Below are 20,011 nucleotides of genomic sequence, written 5' to 3' on the forward strand. Positions count from 1 at the left end.
AATGTACGAGGCTGAAATTTTGACTGATTACTACAATGTTGGTTTGACGTAAGTCAAATTTTGAGCTTTACCCGGGTAGACGAGACTATTTAAATCATATCACAAATCGAACACTTTTTGCTGTCATAGCTGGATGTGATTTTGATGAGTTATTCTAAAACCTTACGAATAGCTCAAAGTGAAATGGTATCAGTTTTTGTTCTTGTCGAAATAGCTGAAAATTTCTATATAAGAACAAGTTTGACTCTTCTGCTCAAAATGGAACACAAACACCCATAGTGGTGGCTCAATGTTAGTGAAATGCCATGTGACCCTTTCCTGAGCTGTGGAAACGAGGAACCGCATACTCATATGACCATGTTATTTACAATAGCAAGCCACCAATAGCAAGCCATCGTCGCCTGTGAATCCTAAGGTCGTAAGTTCGATGCTGGATGCTGAAATTTTTTTTATTTTTATTTTCTAGAAAAAAAGTGACAAATCATAATCATAATATCATAATATCATATTATCATAATCAATCAATCATAACTGATTTTTTTCACCTACTCGGGTATACACAATTTCTTTCAACAGATATATGATCAATCCATTCGAAATCGTAATTTAATGCGAGCACCAGAATTCCGAAGAGTAAAATCGAATTTTAAGTATTTATAACTCTTTCAATAAACTGTTCTTGAAAACTATTTTAACAAAGAGGATGTCACAATGAATACAAGTTACACGCAAATTTGTGGATATTTTATGGTTTCAGAGATTTACACTTGCTTTGAAAATGTATTCTTTCGGACCTGATTATTTTCAATCTACTAAATAAAGGGGTTGTCTCGATGATTGTTAAGTTCAAACTTATGCCACAAAAGTTCAGCCTATTGGACGCAGTTGCTTAATTTCCCCAACAGGGGAGGAAAAATAAAAGTTAAAACTGAAAATACAAATTCCATGTATTATCAAGTTTTCAAACCCCTCACATGACGGGGAAAGTGTTAAAATTGTACAACGGTTCGGATAAAAAAAAAGTGTTCTTCAAAATATAGCGCGTTCAAATTTGCGGGCTATTTTTTTCCGCTACGCAGTATATCATTATTTCATGAAAGAAATTAAGGAAACAACCTGGAAGCCACTGAAACTGGCACCCTCAAGGCACCCCCTAGGAAAAAATCCTAGATACGCCAATGCGTTTCCTTGAAATATTTTTAATAGAGTAAAGTGGGGCAAAAGTTCGAGTGGGACAAGAGTTTCTTTTGAAATTTTTGAGCGCAAGTCAAATTATTTCGTTCGGGTGTCAAGGTTGTTCGAAACCTTTTTAAAAAAGAGTCTTTCACTCCAAAAATTATGAAAATTGATCAATGTTTCGAAAAGTAGTGACAAAATGTTGATTTTTCATCAAAAAAATGTAATTTGCGATGGTCCTTCCAACGCATGGATTGGAATTGTAATGAAATCGAACTCGGTCTTTTATTTTGGGGCGTAACTAGGTATATTTTGAAGATGCTTTAGCATGTATAACTTTTTGCAAAAAAGATTTGGAAATCATATTTTACACATAGTGGGGCAAAAGTTCGAGTCATGTGGCAATTTCAGGTAAAAACCTAAAATTGTGTAAAATGTACATACTGTCTCTAAAAATGATGGAATTTGTGAGAAAATGCGATCAAAGTTGAAAAAATGTTGTTTTATGTGAATCGGGCGGAAAACTACTAATTTTTGGTGTAGTAAATTTTACCCTGATTTGGGTATAATCCAGATCGAACTTTAAAGTGTATTCCAGTTACAACATCAAATATTTATTGGTTTCAATTTTTTCTATTACCAAAGTGTCAAAATAGTGTGCTACGGTTAGCGAAATCCCACATACACTAGATTTGAACTTTTGCCCCAGTGGTGGGGCAAGAGTTCGAATAGAGTAAGGTGGGGCAAAAGTTCGACCTTAGTTGAAAATTCCACTTTTTTGAAGAAATCGAAGCAGATAAAAATAAATCTATACCGTGTGATGATTCTACTATCCATGAGCTAAAAATTTGCTGAACAAAGTTACGCCAAATGTCTTTTCAATTTTAAGTTACAACACTTTTTGTATGTGTGTGTCTAATTCGAACTCTTGCCCCACCACTGGGGCAAAAGTTCGAATCTAGTGTTTGTGGAATTTCTTTCACCGTAGCACACTATTTCGACGCTTTGGTAATCTGAATACCTAATACCAATTAATATTTGATGTTGGAACTGAAATATACTTTAAAGTTCGATCTGGATTTTACCCAAATTAGGGTTAAATTTACTACAACAAAAATTAGTAGTATTCCGCCAAATTCAGATGAAACAACTTTTTTTTCAACTTTGATCAAATTTTCTCACTAATTCCATCATTTTTAGAAAATGTACATAGATTTTGCAGAATTTTACGTTTTTACCTAAAGTTGCTACATGACTCGAACTCTTGCCCCACAATTCGAACTTTTGCCCCACTATGGGTAAAATATGATTTCTATTTTTTTTTTGCAAAAAGTTATACATGCTAAAGCATCTTCAAAATATACCTAGTTACGCCTCAAAATAAAATATCGAATTTGATTTCATTAGAATTCCATTCCATGCGTTGGAAGGACCATCGCATATTATAATTTTTTGACCAAAATCCAACATTTTGTCATAACGTTTTGAAATATTGATCAATTTTTATAATTTTTGGAGTGAAAGACTCTTTTTCTAAAAGGCTTCGAACAACCTTGACACCCGAAAGAAATAATTTGAATTGAGCTCAAAAACTTCAAAAGAAACTCTTGCCCCACTCGAACTTTTGCCCCACTTTACTCTAAGACGCAGACATACAAAAGGTGTTGTAACTCAAAATCAAAAAGACATTTGACGTGACTTTGTTCAGCAAAATTTTAGCTCATTGATGGTAGAATCACCACACGTTATTCATTTATTTTTATTTGCTTAGATTTTTTCAAAAAAAATGAACTTTCAACTAGGGTCGAACTTTTGCCCCACCTTACTCTATTATTTTTAGCACAAGTTTCTGATGATTTTTTTTTATTGTTTCCATTGTCCGAACTAGTTATTGAAACGAAGTAGCGGAAAGCTAGCCTGAGTACAAGGAGTGCTAATGTGCAGGCTTTAGAAAGTCTGTTCAATATTTTTTACCTCCTATGATTTGAGAAAATTTGGAAACGGATGAAGACATCAAGATCATGGGAACAGGTTATCTTGAAAGAATAGCCTATTTTTGAAAGAAGGGAAATTTTATTATAAGAAAAGATATCAACCAGGTCGAAAAGACGGTTATTAACCAGAAGCATGTCAGACCGAAGTACGATGGGCTGAAGTTCATTAGGCCGAAAGTGTCATTAGGCCGGATGGGTCATCAGCCCGAGTTTGAAGCCATGAACGGGCAATCTAGTTGAATGATTAGCATGTATTATATGCATGAACGTCATAAGAATGGCATATTTAAAAAAAAAAAAGAAAACATCCGTGATGAAATAACTGTCGGGAAAAGAAGATTAATAAACCAGTTTGGCCGACAAAATACTTAAAAGAATAACTGGCTTCTAAAAGATAGTAATTCTGGCCGAATTAAAATCAAACGAACTTTGTGACATGAAGGCCACCAAAATGACATGTGAAATATTTCCTTCTTTTATTCGTGGGCTATTCTTCTCATAACTCATTTTCGGTCAAACGGCATTCGGTCAAATGGCATTCGGTCAAACGAGGTTCAACCCCCCATTACCCATAGAATGCACTAGACTCGAGGAATGTTAAAAAAACAAGGGACTCAAAACATCTTCTTGGACTTCGAAAACAAATTTAAACATCTTTTGTAAAGAAAATTAGGAAGTAGATGTCTGACAACCCATTTGGCTTACCATACTTCAGCCTGACGTACCTTGTTTAAGCGTGCTTCGGCCTAATGACACGATTCCTCTAGTTGTGCATTGGAATCATTACAGCCAACGTGTACTACGTCAGCGTGGTGAGTATCAACTCAGGCACGAAGAATGTTGAATGGCAAATGCAATACTCGTTTCGGGGAAATCTTTTTCGGGAAAACTGCATTCGGGGAACTGGTTCTCGGGGAAACGTCGTACAAGCCAGAATTGTGGCGTCCTGAGCGGTTGAAGGACGTGGATCAACTAACCCCCAGATTACGGTACATACAGGGGGTGGCCAAAATGTTTGGGACAGGTAACAAATTTTAACTGTTTGTCAACCTATCATATCGTTGTGCAGCATATTGGCAATCCAAAATTTTATCCACTAGGCTATCTGCAAACACATGTACAGGGGGTGGCCAAAATGTTTGGGATAGACAAGTTTGATTACTCTCACAATAAAATAATAAGTAACTTTTTATAAAGTGCATCAAAAATTCTCAAATTTTGACTGTTTGTCAACCTATCATATGTGCATCATTGGTACAAATTTGAGCTCGATTGGTTAATCTTTCGCGAAACTAGAACCGTTCGCGTAAAACACTATTTTTTAGACTACTAATTTTTGAACTGTCATATCTCAGAGACCAGTGAACCGAATTGAATGAAATTTTGAACGTTTATCAACAATACATAATTGCTTGAAAATTCTTCAAAACATAGGTACATAGGGGCCCATATAGCCGAGGCGGTAAATGCACGGGTATTTAGGATCTTTTCGTAAAGGAAATTTCCTTGACTTCCTTGGGCATAAAGTATCTTCGTGCCTGCCACATGATATACGCATGCAAAATGGTCATTGGCAGAGGAAGCTCTCAGTTAATAACTGTGAAAGTGCTCATAGAACACTGAAGCTGAGAAGCAGGCTTTGTCCCAATGAGGACGTTACGCCAAGAAGAGAGAGAGAGAGATAGGTACATTTCAAACGTTGAAAAAAGTTATCATGGATTGACATTTTTTGGATCTTTCTCGAAAAAATATATATTTGTCACATCTATGTCATTAAATTTTATTTTTGACATCCAAAGATTTTGTACTTCTGTTCTTAAGATATTTATAGTAAGATATATTAGAGTCCATTTGGATTAAAGGAAGAACACATTTAGTATTTTTGTGTGGTATTGTAAATTGTCCTCTATATGGGTGAAAATTTCCAATCATAATAACTTTTTTTCAACGTTTAAAAAATACCTATGTTTTGAAGAATTTTCAAGCATTATAATATATTGTTGATAATCGCTCACAATATCATTCAATTCGGTTCACTGATCTCCGAGATATGACAGTTCAAAAATTAGTTGTATAAAAAATAGTGTTTTACGAGAACAGTTCTAGTTTCGCTTGCCTATCCCAAACAAGGAAATAACTCAAGAAAATAACATCTGTCTGACACTAATGAAAATTCGATCGAATCAAACAAGATGATTGAGCATTGATTTCTTTCTGGACTTATATTTGACCCTGTGTACTGGGACCTTTACATTGTTGTAAGGGTTCATGTAGTTGGTTTTCCAGCATGATCAAGAAAACTTTCTGGAGGAGGGACAGCATAAAAAAGCTGGCTCGGCCAATAAGCCTGGGCGAGTTGATCGGTCGTGTCTAGCTTTGATTGGTGTGTAATTACCCTTCAGACGCATTCATGACCGATCCGACCGCGGATGCTTCACTTTTCAGGCAGGAGTACAGTTCTGCCACTGTCCCAAATCCTCGGCTAATAATGTCTATAACATCCGCAAAGCAAACAAATTGACCGGATCATCGCATTACACATGTGGGATGTTGAAGAGTAGGCATGAAAGTCTGTCACTTTGTCACAGTCTCCGTCGATTTTCAGATGAATTGGACAGATCACCCGGATGTTTTGAGCAGTAGTGCACGCCGGTATGCGTTGTTTTGATAACGCAGGTAACAGTTTGATGCTGTACAAACGTTTCTCCAACTATTTTAAATCAGCCTTCATTTGAACAAAAGCTGAGCACAAGAGGTACAATCCTTTATTCAGCTCCTAAACATCTAATTTTGGTGATTTTATTCAACCTTTAGCTGATTTGAGGTTCATTGGAAGGCTGATTTAAGGCTTAATAAGCCCTAAATCAGTGATCAATTAAATTTATTGAGTAAATATAAAATAAAAACACTTTCGTGTGCCTATTTTTACCATTAACTGCGCCTATTTCCAGAAGAGATGTTTAGGAATGTATAAATTAATCTGTGTGAATACTGGGAATTGACCTTGGACCTCCTTATTTATAGTCACTTACCTTAGCACCTACACCACACACAATTGTATACATATCTTCGAAAACAAGCGCATTACTTGTTGTGTCTGAATAGTCAAGAACATAAGTTGAACTAAGTCTGTATTGAGTCTGAAGAAGCGATGTGGACTTCACAAAAACATGCTTGAGTAAGCTGGCAAAAACTATTTGATTAAAGGTTGAACAACAGATGATTAATTCTGCATATTGGTGTATGTTTTAAAGCTGGTTACCCAGATGAATTGTATTCTATTCAACTTGATATTCAGCCATCTATGTATTGCTGATTAAAGAGGTTGAACAAGCCATACTTCAGACCAATATTCAGCTGTCATTGTGTTCAGCCATTTACACCATTAACCAGCTATTGTTTAGCTAATACTCTCACTGTTCAGCAGTCATTGTTATTTGGGAAGTCTGGTAAGCTTACCAGGAAAGTCGATTCGTTGCTCTGAAGGGTCGATACTGTCGTATGTCGCCTTCATGCAGATGAGATTGTAATGTGTTTGCATCTGATGGTCTAGGTTTGAACATTCCATGAGGTGGATCCTGTCGATCAATGTTACCCCGCTGATCAATGATACCCCGTTTCACGGTAGCGCTTGTCTCATTTCTCGGTGTTATTTTCTGGAATAACTCTCTACCTCTCTCTACGATTCGACAAAAGCTTTCTACTCTAGGACTCTCACCGTTGAAAGGGACCGTCAAACTTGATAGGATATTCCACTCCAACAGTTTACCGGCGATGTCCACCCGACAGATTGGTCCTCATTGAAGATTCACTTTTGCGAAGAGTTCATTATTTATCCCTGAAGCAATCTGGCTATGGTCGACTTAGCCGTATGGAACTGAGCCCAGCCAATGGATTTTCATATTAATCAGATTAATTATTTAAATGAATCTATTTGAGTATTATAGATTTTCAACCATTTTTTTTTGCAAATATGATTAGTACTTAATCTGTAATTATTGATCTGCGTGATACAACGGAAATATGATTCTGAAAACAAACTATTAGCAGAATGGTCTCTGAGCATACACATCTAAATGTTTGTTTGATACTCTAAAGTATCTTTACAAAAGAAGATCATTCAATTGAATAATTGGAAATATCCCCTAATTCTTGCATCAGTCAAGGTTTTCAGCTTCGAAATATGCGGTAACTTCTTACCGGTCCTATATTGCTCTTTACGTTAGTAGCGGTTTTCGTAATCAATACCTATGTTTATATTTTGCCATCATGCGAAATAACCACATATAAGTTTCACACTGATGTGGATGTGGAACCATTCGAATATATTCGAATCATATAAAAATATATCAATCAATTGGTCTGATTTCGCGTTCTCTTACTTTGTTTATGATGAACCTTTTGAACTTTCTTATGACTTGCCTATAATCGCAAATGTAAGTAGGCCATTATAGATTGAGCTGAAATAATTGCTATATTGTGTTCATAAACAATTTTATAAATTACTAGCTGTACCCGGCAAACTTTGTCTTGCCTACTGCGTTTTTTGACATTTCAAGTTTCTAGCCAAGACCCTGTTTCCGGTCAAAATGTATGGAAGATCAATTTTCAAAAACTTTATTTTTTTTTTCCATGTTTTATGCCTCATAAACCTTCCTTGGGTGGAAGCTAACAAAACAAAACTAAGACGACCAAAATCGGACCTTCCGTTCGCAAGTTATGCGCGGTCCCACGTATGCCACTGCATTTTAATATATATACAGGGTGTTAGGTTCCTGAGTGCAAACTTTTTAAAGGGTGATAGAGGACCATAAATGGTGAAAAAAATTGTTCTACGCATATGGTAAAATCTCAACCGTTACGTAGTTATTGAACTCCCCATGTTTTTGACTCTTATTGCCTTAACTGGCTATAACTTTAAAATGGTCAAACTTATCGCACTTTTTTAACCCTTATTCGAAAGATTAATGAATTTTCTATCAATTGGCATCTTTGAACCGATCGCTTTAGTTGAATAACTAAGTTTTCTAGATCAAATAGCCTAAAAGTTGTGTGTTTTAATTTGTTTTTGTCAATTATCTTTGAAAAATGCGTAATAATTTAAAATTCTTTCTTTGGCAAAGTTTTGGCCCCTGTTTCACTCTACAATTTGTTCTTTGACATCAAACTTCTATCTGTTATCGTTTTCTTGCAATTTTGATTTAAACGTCGCATTTCAGATCAGAAATTTGCAATCGTCATGGTAAGCACTTTTTTGCGCACTGTGCTGCACATTCAAATCAAAATTGCAAGAAAACGATAAGAGTTAGGAGTTTGGCGTCAAAGAACAAATTGTAGAGTAAAACAGGGGCCACAACTTTTCCAAAGAAAGAATTTTAATTTATTACGCATGTTTTAAAGATAATGGACATAAACAAATAAAAACACGCTATTTTTAGCTATTTTGCTCTAGAAAACTTAGTTATTTAGCCAAACCAATCGGTTCAAAGATGTCATTTGATAGAAAATTCAATAATCTTTTGAATAAGAGTAAAAAAACTGCGATAAGTTTGACCATTTTAAAGTTATAGCCAGTTAAGGCAATAAGAGTCAAAAACATGGGGAGTCCAATAACTACGTAACGGTTGAGATTTGACCATATGCGTAGAACAATTTTTTTCACCATTTATGGTCCTCTATCACCCTTTAAAAAGTTTGCACTCATGAACCTAACACCCTGTATAAAGATAGATATAGATAGATTGCATGTTCATTGGAATTCAAATATCGTGAGTCATAAACTGGAAACATACTGTTTTTGGCAATAATGCAACTGGCATCTCACCAAGTCGTGAATATTTCTTAACAAGAAACAAACCCACCATCCCTGGGATAACGTCTTCAGATCCCAGTGCACAGGGTCAAATATTTGACCAAAAGTTTCATTAGTATCAAGCAGATGTTTGATATTTAGTTCAAATATTTGACCCTGTGTACTTGAGGCCTTAGACTACAACTGTCTTAAGCCTCATAGCCAACTGAACAGGCAGAATTTCTGATCTTGTTGTAACAATGTCAATCTACTATTAGGCTTGCGCATTTAGCAAGGTCATCAGACAGGATCCAATATTCCCATAACCGGGAACTTTCGTGTGAAACAACCTCGGGCCAATTAGGCGATAATTCAATACTTATTGGTTTGCATCTTTGAAAGGACAAATAACACCCAATAATTTCTAAGTTTTTCCCTTTGAAGAAAATAATATTTTTAACCAATTACAAAAAAATCTTCAACAAGATTCTCTAACATTTGTAAAGCAAAGAAATTTTAGCAAAATATCAATCGTAAATGATGCACAACCCTGTTCATGTGATCAGAAGACCCAACACGAACCAAAAAGTTGCACTTACATGTTAAATTGTTAAAAGCACCTAGGTATTTGGAAATTCTTTTGACATTTGTTGTCGAGCACGAGTGTCACAAAACTATAGTGAGTAAGTTTTTAACATCCAGATCAAGATGTAGTAGTAAGAGTTATAATATATTCAGGAAAAATTTGTACGTGGATAATCTGTTCTTGTACAAATAAATATTTTTTGAATGTTTGATCAATAAACAAATTCAAAACTTAAACGTTTGTTTTATAAATCATTGACTTAAAACTTTCCGAAATTTCATGCAATGCAACAAAGGTTTGTATATGAAAGTATCTCTAAATTAACTTGAAACAAAGATAAGATCAGTATCTCTCGAAAAATTATTCAATCGAGTCCAAATTTGTACCAATGATGCACATATAACAGGTTGACAAACAGTCAAAATTTGAGATTTTTTGATGCACTCTATGAAAAGTTACAGCATGTTGATCTTTTTTGTGGGAGAAAAACAGTTGCCTATCCCAAACTTTTTGGTCACCCCCTGTATGCCAAATTTGTTGGCATGTCTGAAATATACTGGGCAACTCTCGCTGAGACCGGCCCACTATTTACACCTTGTCTTCAAAAATGTTTAAGGTGACGATTTTCTGAAAGCCCTCGCTAAAAAAGTAAGAAAAATGTATTTGGTTACTCAAATTTATGGACCCCCCGTTAGTTAGAGCCACAACAATTTTGGCAGACCCCTCGATTTTGGTCAAACGTTGGCTCATTCAAACCGTTAAGGTACCCCGGGGCAAGTGGGACCTAAAAAAATGCTAGTTCGGTTTTGTCAAGCCAAAAATTTTTAAACATAAATAATTTTATAATTCCAATGGTTCTAAAAGACATTGTTGGTATATTTCTTCTTATTGCCGGGCATTAAAACTGCTTCAAAATTTTTATGTTCTGTATATTATGCATATAATAAAAAGTGGAGCAGATCTTCATTTACACCGTATCACGGGGCAAGTGGGACCTATTCGGAATTTTTGTACAAATAGCTTGATATAGTTGCTGCATATATGTAAGGTAACATAAATTATAAATATCTTATGCGAATAACTATGTTTAGCGATTTATGTTGGAAAAGTTTTGTGGTATCGTGCATAAATTACGTAACACATATAATAACGAATCACTGAGAAAAAAAATAACTGTAGTAGCTCGTGCAAAACAAATTGATCTTATTTATTCAAAAAGCGCCCTAAGGTTAAAGATTTCCAAACTTACTTTTCATATAACGTAGTTGATGAGTCTCGCCAAAAGATTTTTCAAGATTTACAGATGTTATATTTTCTCTTACATAATTTTACGATCATTGAATAAAGATTTTTAAATTCGGATACGTCGTTTTCCTATTTTTTTTATACTTTCTGACCGGTTCCTTAACATTCAGAAAAACTTATTATGCAGCGTAAAACGAAAATAAATTAGAATTTGCTTGAATGAAGATATGGAAAATGAATGATTTTGAAAAAAATGTGTTCTATCTAAGACTTTGCCATTTTAAACAATAGCTTCATCATCAGATTAGAAGTAATTAAGTATAATTCAACAATTGATTACTTAAGGCGCCGATTTTTACTTCACTTTCGCGTAAATTTCGACTTAGGCTGATGAAAGTGAGATCAAACTATGAAATTGTGTTTGTTTACTCTCTAGGTCACACTTGCCCCAGATGCTGAAATGCACTGGGGCAAGTGAGAGCAGTTACCAAAAGGTTATAAATGAAAATAAATTACAGCTTTTTCGCTTAAAATAATTTGCAAGCACTCCAAATATTATCTTGAAACCAAAAAAGTTTTACTTTATTTGTTATTCTATTTTTAACCCTTCCGTTACCAACCCCCCCTAACGAGAGTGCGAAAAAACACTCTTTTCGCTATAACTTTTTTGTTTTTCAATATTTTTCAACCAAATTTTGACACAAGAAGCACATCTCACTCTAGTTTAGGGATTCTTTGAAGATTGTTGGAATGTCCACCTGGTTCCGGAGTTATTCCGGAATCAAAATGGGTCATTGGAATTGGCCATTTTGGGAAAAGTGAGTTTTCGATATGAGAACAATTTTGTTTTCAGACCTAAGTGAACTGGAATGATAGAAAAATATGTCTGAAAGTCCATCCCGGTCACTAAGTGCCTTGGAACCAGTTTTACGGATGTTCCGGGGAACCGGTTCCGGGGTCATTTTTTGAATATGTTTCAATACCATCATGCGACACCTCAAACTTCGTGATTTTTCAAGATACATCATTCTGAGCTGTTTTTGTGTTATCTGAAATACTTGTGGCCATTTTAGAATCGATATGCGGATTTCACGGGAATCGGTTCCGGTGGTTCCGTGGTCCAGTTTTTGAAGATGAATAAACACCATCATGCGACATATCAAACTTCATGTTTTTGAAAGTTATAGCATATTATCACGATGATTGGTTATTTAGAATGCATTTGGGCTTTTTGGAATTAGTTTACCAATTTAAAGAAATCCAGTTCCGGAGCCAAGTTTTGAAAATAGTTCAATATTGTCATGCGGCAGATCGAACATCGCGGTTTTCTAAATACAACAGTTTTACGTTGTCTGAAACACTTCTGGCCATTTGGGACCCGATATACGGATTTCCTAGGAAACTGGTTCCGGTGGTTCTCGGATCATTTTTGATGATTTTTCAAGATACATCATTCTGAGACATTTTTGAGTTATCCGAAACATTTGTTCCTGCGGTTCATTCTGGAACTCCTCCAAGAATTCCTCTAAAAATACTTCTATCGATTCTTCCAGGGATTTCTCAAGGTATTTCTTTATGGGTTCATTGAAAATTTTCTTCAATGAACCTCTCTTAGGATTCATCCAAGAAGTCCTGATGGGGTTTCACTAGTAATTGCGGAGGTTCCACCAGCAATCTCTTCTAGGATTTCTCTAGAAATAGCTATGCTACGGAAACGGCTGGTCTTCTGAAGAAGATCAAAAAAGTGGTGGAAACGTTGGGTAAAATCAAATAGTATCGTTTGATTTCCTCGAGACTGCTTAGCTGTTTCCGTAGCATAACTATCTCATTCAGTCGAACCCTCCCAACCCATCTAGAAATTGCTATTGGGATTACTTCAGGAATTTCTAGTGAGATTATTGAAGACAATCTTCCTGGGATTTTTCCAGGAATTCCTTCAGAGGTTTCATCCAGGGATTTCTTGAAAAATTCGTCATAAATTTCCTCCAGGAGCTCCTATTGGCCTACCTTTAGGAATTCGAGCAATTTTGCTGCAATTTTTTTAACAATTCTAGCAATTCATTCAGAAATGCTTACTGATTTGGGATTTTTCGACTGGAACTGAATTTACGACGATTTATTTTATTCTACCCGACGTTTCGGCCATGGGTTTTGGCCGTTTTTCCCTTGAAAAAGGCCAAAACCCATGGCCGAAACGTCTGGTAGAATAAAATAAATCGTCGTAAATTAAGACTGAGATATGCTAACTGTTGTAGGAAGTAAGAGTTCTACTAGGGCAATCTTTCTAGTATTTTTCCGGAAATCCCTTCAACGATTCTTTCAGAGATTTCTTCAAGGATTTATCCAGGACTTCTGAGATTTCATCCAAAGGTGCTTCCAGAAATTTCTGATGTATTCCAGCAGGGATTCCTCAAGCAATTCCTATTAGGACCCCTCAAGAAACTCCAATTTGCGTATTTCCAGGAATACTTCTTGGGATTCATCTACGGATTTCTCCTGGTATAACTGTAGCAATACTCTCGGAAAATCTTACTGAAATTCATCCAGGAATGTCTCCTGCGATTCCATCAGGGACTCTATCTTTGGAGTCCTCCAGAATACCTCTACCGATTTTTTCAATGAGAACTGTAGGTATTCCTCCCGGTATTTATTCAAGGAACATCTCTTAGGATTATCCCGGTATACATGATGGGGTTTCCCCAATAATTGGTGTAGTGATTCCTCCAGAAAAATCAAACTTCTTCTTTTTATTTATGGCTCGACGTTCTCACTGGAACTTGTCCTGCATCGCTTCAACTTAGTGTTCTTTGAGCACTTCCACAGTTATTAATTGAAGGTCTTTCTTTGCCTGCTATTGCATGAATTTGTATATTGTGAGGCAAGTACAATAATACACTTTTTTATGCCCAGGGAACGGGAATCGAACCCGCCGTCTCCGGATTGGCGATCCATAGCCTTACTACTAGGCTAACTGGAGACCCAAAAAAAATATACTAGGATTTCTCTATAAATTTCGTTCATGATACCTTCCACAGTTCTACGAACTTCTCCAGAAATTCGTTCAAGATCTCTGTGTGGGATCATTCAAGACAATCTTCTTGGGATTATTTCAGAAGTTCCTCCAGTGATGCCACCAGGAATATCTTCGGAGATTTAATCCAGAATTTCTAGCTGGGACTCCCTTAAGCAATTGCCACTGTGGTTCCACCATTTTTCCTGAAGAATCTTAGGAAAAATCTATGAAGGAATTCCTATATGAATTACTACGAACATTCCTGGAGGTGTTATATTTGGAATTTCTTGGAAGAACCGAAGGAGGAGTTATTTAAGAAATACTTGAAGGAAGGCCAAGATGTATTTCTGCAGGTATTCTACGAGGTATTTCTGGAGGAATCTTTGAATAAGATCTCTGGAAGAATTCATCAATGAGTCCTTAGAGGAATCCCTGAAAGAACATCCGCATGAATTTCTGCAATAATTTAAGGAAGATTGCCCGGAAGGTCCCAGCAAGAAAGCCAGGAGGAAGCTCCAGAAGAATCCCTAGCAGATTTTTTTAAGTATCACAGTAAGATAAAAGAACCGCAGGAGGAATTGCTTGAGGAATGCCATCTGAAATTCCTGGAGGAAGGCCACGAGGAGCTACTGGAAGAATCTCATGAGACATTACTAGAGGAATCCTTGAATAAAATCCCTGAAGGAATTATCGGAGGGACTTCTGGAAGAATCTCATAGATATTACCATGAATAATCGCAGCAAGAACTCATGAAAGAATTGCAAGAGAAATCTCTAGAAAAATCTCTAGAAGAACTCCTGAAGGCATTTCAGTAAAAACTTCTGGAACTGCAATTGCTTGAGGGGTCCCAGCTGGAATTTGTGGATTAAAACTCTGAAGATGTTCCTGGAGAAATTACCGGAGGAGCTGGAATATTGTCTTGAATAATCCCACCAAGTATTCTTGAAGGAATTTCTGGAGGAGTTCGTAAAGTTCCGGAAGGTATCATAGAATGATTTTCTAGAGAAATCCTAGTATGATTTTGATTGAGGAATCACTACAGAAATTATTGGAGAAACCTCATCAGGAATTCCGGGGGAATCGAAAGAGAAGTTCCTTGAATAAAAACCCGGAGGAATACCTACAGTTCTCCTTGGAGAAATCGGTAGAGGTATTCTGGAGGACTCCGTAGATAGAGTCCCTGATGGAATCGCAAGAGACATTTCTGAACGAATCCAGTAAGATTTCTCTAAAGTATATCTGAAAGTATTCCAAATGAAATCCATAGTGGAATACTTCGTGTCATATTCCTGGAAATACCTCAGTTACCATTTCTTAAGGGGTCCTAATAAGAATTGCTTTAGGAATCCCAGCTGGAATACAAGAAAGACCAATATGAGATCCTGGAGAAATCCCATCAACAATTTTTGGAAAAACCCCCTCAAGAGAAATTCCCAAAGGAAGGCCAATAGGAGCTTCTAGGGGAATCCCATGACGAATTTCTCGATAAATTCTTGGATGAAAACTCTTAAGGAATTCTTGGAAAAAATCAACGGAGGGACTGCTGGAAAAATCCCAGGAGATTGTCTTGAATAATCCCACTGGGAGTACCTAAAGGTATCCCAATAACAATTTCCAGAGAAATCCTAGGAAGGATTGATCGAGAAATCTCTGCAATTACTAGTAAAGAATCGATAGAGTTATTCCTAGAGGAATTCTTGGAAGAGTCCCAGAATGAACCGCAAGAAGAAATATTTCAGGTTACTCAAAAATGGCTCAGAATAATGTATCTTGAGAGATCACCTAATTTTAAGTCTCACTTGACGGTATTTGTTTACTTTCGAATAAAATGATCCGAGAACCACCGGAACCGGTTTCCCGGAAAATCCGTATATCGGGCCCCAAATGGCCAGAAGTATTTCAGACAACGTAAAACTAGCACAGAATAGTGGATTTAGAAAACCGTGATGTTCGATCTGCCGCATGACAATATTGAACTATTTTCAAAACTTGGCTCCGGAACTGGATTTCTTTAAATTGGTAAACTAATTCCAAAAAGCCCAAATGCATTCTAAATAACCAATCATCGTGATAATATGCTATAACTTTCAAAAGCATGAAGTTTGATATGTCGCATGATGGTGTTTATTCATCTTCAAAAACTGGACCACGGAACCACCGGAACCGATTCCCGTGAAATCCGCATATCGATTCTAAAATGGCCACAAGTATTTCAGATAACACAAAAACAGTTCAGAATGATGTATCTTGAAAAATCACGAAGTTTGAGGTGTCGCATGATGGTATTGAAACATATTCAAAAAATGACCCCGGAACCGGTTCCCCGGAACATCCGTAAAACTGGTTCCAAGGCTTTTTGTGACCGGGATGGACTTTCAGACATATTTTTCTATCATTCCAGTTCACTTAGGTCTGAAAACAAAATTGTTCTCATATTGAAAACTCACTTTTCCCAAAATGGCCAATTCCAATGACCCATTTTGATTCCGGAATAACTCCGGAACCAGGTGGCCATTCCAACAATCTTCAAAGAATCCCTAAACTAGAGTGCTTCTTGTGTCAAAATTTGGTTGAAAAATATTGAAAAACAAAAAAGTTATAGCGAAAAGAGTGTTTTTTCGCACTCTCGTTAGGGGGGTTGGTAACGGAAGGGTTAAACGACGAATGTAGTAGAGTACGTTAATCTCACTTAGTGAATTGAAAATTACATATGAACAACAATAGCATATATGGTCTCTTTATGGTGAAAACAATAACAATTTTTGAATTCAAAGTATCCGTTGGTGTGATACCTATGTTTTCTATGAAGAATGTTTGCCTTAAAACTAACATATAAAAAAAATTATAGCTGTAGGTCTCACTTGCCCCGGGGTACCTTATAACTAGAAAGTTTCTCCAAATACCACCTCAAAACGAATTGTTGTTGAAAAGAGGAAAGATAGAGCTACTATTTACAATAATAAAAAGTTGGGTCGGCCATATTGATTTTGGCCGCCATCTTGGATTTTTATACCAAAACATTTTTTTCACCATGAGGGCAACCACCGATTTTCAAAATTTTTTGCATCAATTGAAAGCTGATTCATTTATACATAACATATCAAAAAATTAGAGATGTCTTTTTTTCCTATCAAAATTTATCTACAGTTTTGTAAATTAAGCCACGTTTTCTCCATACATTTCCATGCACACCGGCAACGGCATGCAGCAGCATCCGAGTTTACGCCTGCATGTATACACAAAGGCGCGTGCCGCAAAATTTGGCCAAATCGGAGGTTCGTTTCCGTTGTTGACTGTTTCTCAATGATGCGGGCATTATTTTCATAACTTGTATAGTGTTTTGAAAAGCTTAAACCTTCAGCTTTCCATTAATGGACTCAGAATTTAAATTCGTGTTCGTAAACACTGCGAAATAACGCTGCATTTATGTAAACAGCCGGCATCGGGCCCAGTGCGCAAAAGTGACATGATTTTCAAAACGGCAGATAACTTTTGAAAGAAGAAAAAGACATCTCTAATTTTTTGATATGGTCTGTATAAATGAATCAGCTTTCAATTGATGCAAAAATTTTGAAAATCGGTGGTTGCCCTCATGGTGAAAAAAATGTTTTGGTATAAAAATTCAAGATGGCGGCCAAAATCAATATGGCCGACCCATCTTTTTATTATTGTAAACAGTAGCTCCATCTTTCCTCTTTTCAACAACAATTCGTTTTGAGGTGGTTTTTGGAGAAACTTTCGAGTTATATTGGTTTGAATGAGCCACCATTTGACCAAAATCGAGGGGTGTGCAAAAATTGTTGTGGCTCTAACTAACGGGGGTCCATAAATTTGAGTAACCAAATGCATTTTTCTTACTTTTTAGCGAGGGCTTTCAGAAAATCGGCACCTTAAACATTTTTGAAGACAATGTGTAAATAATGGGCCAGTCTCAGCGAGAATTACCAACTAAAAAGCTTTTGATGCAGAATCAGAACTGCTGTTTTTTTTACTCTAGCGATCACTGAACAGCGAAAAAACACAAGCTGTTGTTTCCTATCCCGAGCGAAGGCGGATAACCAAGTGGCATCGCTTTTTTTAATAATCTGTGTTATCATTGATGTCATTTTGTTGTTTTTGTTATCATCCAGATGACGACAAATTAACTTATCAGATGTTTGGCATTGTCGTGAAAACAAAAAAAAAAACTAAATGCTTACGAAATATTTTATCCGTTTTCAAACGAATATTTCGAAACCTTTCCACAGCTGAGGGTTTAGTAAATATCTAATCTAATAATAGATTTCACTGTTCATTGTGATTGCAGTACGAACGCGTATCCTTGCTTTATTGAATCAGTTGAACAAGGTTCGAAATTTGCAGTATTATTGAAAGCATAATACAAATTTAATTTTAACTTTTTGTCTTCACCCCCCTTTCCAAAATTTTTGGCTGGATTTTGCATTTTGAGGGGGCAGATTAAAATTATTTATCAGAACATTGGGTTTTGCTAAAAATTCTTGAACAAATTCGATGAGATTTTAATATTATTTAGAAAAAAAATCCTTAATTATTTTAAAAATATTGAACTGGATTCGAACACTGATCCACTGATTGAGAGGCACAGACTATACAGGGGATGGCCAAAATATTTGGGATAGGCAACTTTTTTTCTCCAACAAAAAAAATCAACATGCTATAACTTTTCATAGAGTGCATCAAAAAATCTCAAATTTTGACTGTTTGTCAACCTACTATATGTGCATCATTGGTACAAATTTGGACTCGATTGATTAATATTTCGCAAAGTTAGGACTGTTCGCGTAAAACACTATTTTTTAGACAACTAATTTTTGAACTGTCATATCTCGGAAACCAGTGAACCGAATTGAATGAATTTTTTAACGTTTATCAACACTACATTGATACTTAATACGACTTTATAAAATGTAATATTTTCTCACGACGAATTAAGTTATACCGGGTTGAAATTTTTACACATATAGAGGAAAATAAGTCAAATTTACAATACCACACAAAAATTATTGAATGTGTTCTTCCTTCAATCTTAATAGGCTCTTATATATCTGATTAGAGATAATTTGAGAACAGAAGTGGAAAATCTTTGGATATCAACACGAAAATTTAATGACATTGATGTAAAAAAATTACATTTTTTCGAGAAAAATCCAAAAAGTGTCAATCCATGATAACTTTTTTCAACGATTAAAAAGTACCTATGTTTTAATAGTTTGTGAAGCATTTACATATTGTTAGTGTACGTTCGAAATTTCATTCAATTCGGTTCACTGGTTTCCGAGATATGACAGTTCAAAAATGAGTTGCCTTAAAAATAGTGTTTTACGCGAACAGTTCTAACATTGCGAAATATTAATCAATCGAGCCCAAATTTGTACCAATGATGCACATATAATAGGTTGACAAACAGTCAAAATTTGAGATTTTTTGATGCGCTCTATTAAAAGTTATAGCATGTTGAACTTTTTTGCGAGAGAAAAAAAAGTTGCCTATCCCAAACATTTTGGCCATCCCCTGTACCTCTCGGCTATGCCACCGAGTGAATCGATAAATGTGAAACTGTTTCTACGTTCCTGGTCAGACAGGTTTGTCAACCAATTCGAACTTACAGGATAGATGTAAAATTGAGTCGTATTTGCCATTCAGTCATAAAATGTTTATATATTAAAAATGAACAAAACTCTCCGATATGTAAACCTTCTGGCACTCATTATTACCACAATAAAACTATTCAAACTCTGAACAGATGGCGATCTGTTAGATTAGTAACGACATCTATTGGTGGAAAAGCAGAAACTGCGGCACGGTTAGGTTTATAGATATCGCAAATCTAAGCACATTTTTGGCGTTCTAAAATCACCGGTTTTAGTGAAATAGCGTATTTTTTTGACGAAAAAAATTTCATGTTTTGTTGGTCCCATACATTTTTTGACAACTTTAGGCCCCTTGAGGGACCACTTAGGCTTAAGATACGGACTTCAAATTTTGACACGATCATTTTTTAGATAAAACGATCATTTTCCACTAACGAACTTATAACATTTCCAATTTTTGCAAAATAAGGGACGGCCTAATGGAAAATAGGTAATTTTGCTCAAATAAGCAATAAATTCTGGAGCTCGATTTGAATAGGTCGTATGTACTTTTGTCGATTAAAAATTCGATCAGTTGAATTCGCTTATTGTAG

At 35.9% G+C, this 20,011-nt stretch overlaps 1 protein-coding gene across 1 annotated transcript in view; it reads left to right on the top strand.

The window, feature by feature from the left end:
• The window catches only part of LOC115266332 (gamma-aminobutyric acid type B receptor subunit 1), a 458,609-nt gene that overhangs the window by 416,216 nt on the left and 22,382 nt on the right, over nt 1–20,011 (top strand). The gene's annotated exons all lie outside the window — the stretch shown is intronic.

Source organism: Aedes albopictus, chromosome 2 (assembly GCF_035046485.1).
Source record: "Aedes albopictus strain Foshan chromosome 2, AalbF5, whole genome shotgun sequence".
NCBI classification, from domain to species: domain Eukaryota; kingdom Metazoa; phylum Arthropoda; class Insecta; order Diptera; family Culicidae; genus Aedes; species Aedes albopictus.